This window comes from Oryctolagus cuniculus, chromosome 14 (genome assembly GCF_051225735.1).
Source record: "Oryctolagus cuniculus isolate XC-2025 breed Fujian yellow rabbit chromosome 14, ASM5122573v1, whole genome shotgun sequence".
Classification (NCBI taxonomy): Eukaryota; Metazoa; Chordata; class Mammalia; order Lagomorpha; family Leporidae; genus Oryctolagus; species Oryctolagus cuniculus.
The window spans coordinates 63,606,673-63,612,672 of NC_142880.1; the positions used below are offsets into that span (position 1 = coordinate 63,606,673).

General features: G+C 44.8%; 1 pseudogene; it reads left to right on the top strand.

Annotated features, from left to right (window-relative positions):
- Positions 1-3,258: 3,258 nt before the first annotated feature.
- Positions 3,259-3,344, top strand: LOC127492905 (U5 spliceosomal RNA; annotated as a pseudogene).
- The last annotated feature ends 2,656 nt before the right edge of the window (positions 3,345-6,000 follow it).

The following is a 6,000-nucleotide window of genomic DNA, read 5'->3' on the forward strand; positions in this document are numbered from 1 at the left end:
GACATTAGAAGGAATTCCTCCCTTTTTCCTTAGTGTCTGGTAAGTGCTTACTGGGCTCTAGCAGAGATAAAAATGCTCTATGTAGAGTCAACATCATATACCAGAAAAAGGAAAAAAAAAAGTAGGTGGAGGGAACATAAAATTGCTGACTCTTGGCTACTCCAAGACTGCACCTGATGATATTGATGTCAGCATTGTAATCGCCCTGCCAACCACAGGGCATTTTCTTCTTGCAGTGAAGGACCCTATGTGTTGGACCATCTGGAGAGCTTGCAAAGAAAAATCCACAAAACAAGTAATGGTGAAAGACATCAGATCCTGCTGCTCTGCTATCCACTATTATGCACCCAAGATGCGCTACGTATGAAGGAAGGAGATTTATTTTGGTTCACGGCTTTGGAGGTTCACAGTCCAAGATTGGGTTGATGCATTGGTTTGGCTGTCTAGTGAAGACAGACCATGGCATTAATGGAGTGGATGTGGAAGAAGGATCACATGGGAAGCCAGGAAGCAGAGAGAGCAGCTGGGCCTGACTTGACTTTTTTTTTTTTTTTTTTTTTTTTTTTTTTTTTTTTTTACAGGCAGAGTGGACAGTGAGAGAGAGAGACAGAGAGAGAAAGGTCTTCCTTTGCCGTTGGTTCACCCTCCAATGGCCGCCGCTGCAGCCGGCGCACCGCGCTGATCCTGGCAGGAGCCAGGAGCCAGGTGCTTTTCCTGGTCTCCCATGGGGTGCAGGGCCCAAGCACCTGGGCCATCCTCCACTGCACTCCCTGGCCATAGCAGAGAGCTGGCCTGGAAGAGGGGCAACCGGGACAGAATCCGGCGCCCCAACCGGGACTAGAACCCGGTGTGCCGGCGCCGCAAGGTGGAGGATTAGCCTATTGAGCCATGGCGCCGGCTCGACTTTTTTTTTTTTTTAATTTTTTGACAGGCAGAGTGGACAGTGAGAGAGAGAGAGAGAGACAGAGAGAAAGGTCTTCCTTTGCCATCGGTTCACCCTCCAATGGCCACTGCGGCCAGTGCGCTGCGGTCAGCACATCGTGCTGATCTGAAGCCAGGAGCCAGGTGCTTCTCCTGGTCTCCCATGGGGTGCAGGGCCCAAGCACTTGGGCCATCCTCCACTGCACTCCCAGGCCATAGCAGAGAGCTGGCCTGGAAGAAGGGCAACCGGGACTAGAACCCGGTGTGCTGGCGCCGCAGGCGGAGGATTAGCCTATTGAGCCACAGCTTATAACAAACCCTCTCACAAGAATTGGGCACACCTGCAATGGCCTTAGGACTTCCCACTAGACTTACTTGTAGACAACTTAATTGGCTGAGTCTCTACCCTCCTAGCACTATGGATTCATGATTTGGGGATTTAATTGTGTGCATGTTTGACTATCCTATTCAGACCATAGCAACCCACATGTTTTGGTGGTTTCAAAATGGAAAAAGCTGTGCAGATATGGATTCTTGCCCAAGTTGCCCAGGGAGGGGGAGTAGGGAAGTGAGGGCAGCTTGTCTCACATGAAGCCTTGAAGAGTGGGGACTTACTTTGATGAATCTGCCTATGGTGTGATCTCAGCTTGCAGGTTCAGAAACCTATGACCAGCTTACCTAGTGATCTAGCTTTCAGAGGTGGGCTTAGGCAGGCCAACTTCACATGACTGATACAAGAAAATTAGTCACTAGGGGCAGATATTTGGCACATGGGTAAGACATCACTTGGAGAGCCTGTATCAGAGACCCTGATTCCAGTCCTGACTCATCTGCTTCCAAACCATCCTAGGAGGTAACAGATGAAGGCCCAAGTGCCTGGGTCCCTGCCACCCATATAAGAGACCTAGAATGAGTTCCAGGTTCCTGGTTTTGGTCTGGCTCAGCCCTGGCTGTTTCAGACATTTGGGATTTGGCAGTGAACTAGCAGATGGAGGCTCCCTTCCTCCCTCCACACCTCACTTTCTCTCCCACATCGCTTCTGTCTCCTTTCTCTTGCCACCTCTCTTCTCTCTGTCTGTGCCTCCCTTCCTCTCTTCCACCCCATCACCCCCTGCCTTTCAACTAAATATATAAAATTAGTTAAATCTTTAGGAAAGAGACAACCTGGATACCTGCACCCCATGTTAGAGTGCCTAAGATCCAGCACTGGCTTTGCTCCCTGCTGATGTGCACACTGGAAGGCAGCAAGTGGTTGGGTCCCTGCTGCCAATGTGGGAGACTTAGATGGAATTCTTAGCTCCCAGCTTTGGCCTGACCCAGCCCTGACTTGCAGGCATTGAGGAGGGAACCAGTGGATGGAAGATTGATCTCTCTCTCTGCCTTTCAAATAAGTACAAAGAGATTGGAAAAAAAAATTAAACTGGTCACTAGTTAATACATTTTGTAAAAAATAATTGTCTTGTGATGTGAGCAGCTCTTGTGTATCTTCTTTTTGTAGGAAGACCTGTGATAGAAGGAAGCCAAACTACAGTGACGATATTTCTAGGTCAGCACCAAATCAGATGGTTGAAGCTTTGCATGGCACGAGGCAAGGACTGCCTGTCCACTACCTCCACCCCATTTCAGGGATGGTTTTGCCACTGGGGCCAGAAAACTCAAAGATCACAGGGAAAGACGCCTTTCTCCTTGGCCGGTCCTTTCATTTTCTCTTTCTTTAGGCATCTTCATATATTCATATAGACAGTTCACACCATTTGGTTGAGCAGGCCTGGGAGTCACTCAGATCATGGAGATGACAATGCGACTGTGTATTGATTTCAAAACTAGAACATCAGAGACACTTGATTTCTCTCAGGTTCTTGGCAGACCTCTAGTAGCACTGCAGATACTTCCAGTGGGCCATCCCACGGCCTGGACATTAATGTGTGAGCCCCATTGCTGCCCAGCTCTGTCCATGCATATGCAGTTCTGTTTCACTCTTGGGTCTTTCCATGAAGCTACAGATCTTATGGAAAGACCAGTGTCCTTAATATTTCAGTGGCTGCTAGAGATTCTCTAGACCCACAAGTAGCTAGAAAAATTCAAGGAACTCTGCTAATTGGATCCACTAGCATTTCATTTGGGTCCTTACTGCTGCTCGGTAATTCTTGCTACTCAACTCTTGATGCTTGTCCATTGCATTCTCTTCTGGACGTTTTCCAAACATGCCTCTAACCGCTAAAACAACTTCTCTGCCTTTTTCTCTTAATGGAATATTAAAATGTCTGACTAAGAGCTTTCATGTACTAAAATTTCCACTATCTATTCCTTCTCTTTATTCTCAAAGGAAGAACTGTCCTACTCTGCTTTCTCTTCAGATCGTATAAATCTTTCGCCTTTTACTAAAGATTTCTGTGGAAAGGAAGTAGTGTCGTTCTTCCTTCCCAAGCCCTCCCAAGTCCCACACTTCTTCTTCTATTTTAAAGAGGTTTGTTTATTTGAGAGGCAGAATTACAGACACTGAGAGGGAGAGTCAGAGAGAGAGACAGATTGAGAGAGGTCTTCCATCCATTGGTTCACTCCCCAAATGGCGGCAGGGCTGAAGCTGGGCTGATCTGAAGCCAAGAGCCTGAAGCTTCTTCTGGGTCTCTCACATAGGTGCAGGGGCCCAAGCACTTGGACCATCTTTCACTGCTTTCCCAGGCCATTAGCAGGGAGCTGGATCAGAAGACAAGCACCTGGGACTCAACCATATGGGATGCTGGCATCACAGGCAGAAACCTAACCTACTATGCCACAGCACTGCTCCCCTCTCCCCCAGCCCAATACTTGATTCCCATATTTTTTTATTTCATTACTCATTCCCTTTCTCTTGAGTTTCCCATCACTCTCCTCATGGCTCTTGGTCTTCCTCCTCTTACAAACAAGTGCATTGCCACTTAAGAAACCACTATTTTCTTTAACCTTTGACCCTCTTGAGTTAGCATCTTATCTTCCTGTCCCACCATTTACTTCCAACACCTTAAAGTTGAAGCGACATTGCTGGACTCCATTCCCGCACTGCTGTTACTTCCTGATGCTTTCCAGTCTGACTATCGTCCATATTGCTAGTCCAAAACCGCTCTCTCTAGGGGAGCATGAGGAAGACACTAGAGACACGAGCCTCATGTGAGAAGCCTATCTGTTGGAATTGCAAATTTAATTTTTATGCACGTTTTGAAGAGAAGCATGAGCCAGAAGAGTCTGCTACGTAGAGTAGTGACTTAGAGAATACAATTGGGAGGTTTGTAGAGTGGGTCACCCTCAGCACAGAACGGGTGTATGCATTATGATTTATGAGCATAAAATCCCCATTTACTACAACAAACATATCCTACCAAAACTTTTTATAGTAAACATAAAATGTCCAAATATAATTTTTACAACAACTATGGAAAGGAAGATTTGTAGTCATCATAGCTTTGTAGTCAAAGTTTACATTCCTTGGGAGATAACTATAAAACTTTTGTGGTTAAGAGTTGAAAATCACAGGAGAGCTTCTTGCCTTTTTCAATAAACAATTCAATTTTATGATGACAAGATACAGAGTATGTATAGATTTAACTTAAACAGGAACTTTCCCTCACCTGTCTAATACTTCTTGTTCGTTATGCCTGGTGGTGACTTGTCTGTAAAATTCTCCAATGGCTTCCTTATTTTTATAACCAAAGATAATTCTAATCAAGAACCTTGATATCTTTGAAGCACTTTTGTCCATTGCTTTTTTTTCTGTATAAATTGCTCTTTATTAGTTCCTACTTGTTATCTTACCAAGAAATCCTGGTCTTAACACTCCTAAAATGACACACACAAAAAACTTATTTCAATCCTGCCTCCTCTTGAGTTAGTGTCTATGCCTGTATTTCCTTGCTTAAAATCCTGAAAGTCAATATTATATAAGTTTTTTATCTGCTCCACAAGGTTTCTTATTGACCATTGAGATCCATGACATATGGATTCAGTGATGATTTTAAAATGAGATTGAATAACAATTTTTCAAGAGTTTATAATTGTTGATTGTTACTGAACTAACTTTATTCAGCACCAACTTCACATCAAGTATTTCTTATATGCTATCTTGCCTAATAATCTTAATGGCACTGAAGTGGGTATCATTTTTTAAATTTGTGTTCAAGGAGAGCCTGGTGTTTGGCACAACCAATTGTGTTGCCTACATCCCATATCCAGAGTCTCTGGGTTCAAGTCCCAGCTCTACTTCCAGTCTTGCTAATGCACAGCCTTGGAGGCAGCAGTTGGTGCATCTGTAGTTGGGTCTCTGTCACCTACATAGGAGGCCATGAGTTCCAGGCTCCTGGCTTTGGCCTGGTTGTCTGGACTGTTGCGGATATCTGGGGAGTGAAACAGCAGATGGAAGAGTTCTCTCTCTGCTTTTAAAAATAAGTAAATAGAGTTGAGGAAGATGCTTGTTTACCGTTACCTGCCCAGTTTGACTTCAACTTTTAATTGAGTTCTAGTTGGAAGCAACAAAAATGAAAGGTGGTTAATTTCAGTACAGAATGAGTTGATTATGTTGCCAGGTAGTTCACCAAAACTTGGTAGAGCTGTATAGCTAGTAGTGAAGTCAGTGGGTGGAAATATCTCTGGTAATTCTGGATTTTGTAGTTTTTACTGCCCACACTGCCATATGGACACTGGATGGATGCCCTCATAATTCCATTATCATCACTGTCCCCAGAAATGTAATAGTTCTGCAACTCTGGTGTTTTTGTCCCCTTTGTGTTGCTAAAATAAAACATCACAGGCTGGGTTTATTTTTTCTTAAGATTTTATTTATTTATTTAGTTAGTTATTTTAGAGGTACATTTACAGAGAGACAGAGAAAGGTCTTCCATCTGCTGGTTCACTCCCCATATGGCCATAATGACCCAGAATGGCTGGAGCTGGTCCAATCCGAAGCCAGGAGCTTCCTCCAGGTCTCCCATGTGGGTAGAGGGGCCCAAGCACTTGGACAATCTTCCACTGTTTCCCAGGCCATAAGCAGAGAGCTAAATTGGAAGAGGAGTAGCCTGGAGACAAATGGCTCCCATATGGGCTGCTGGC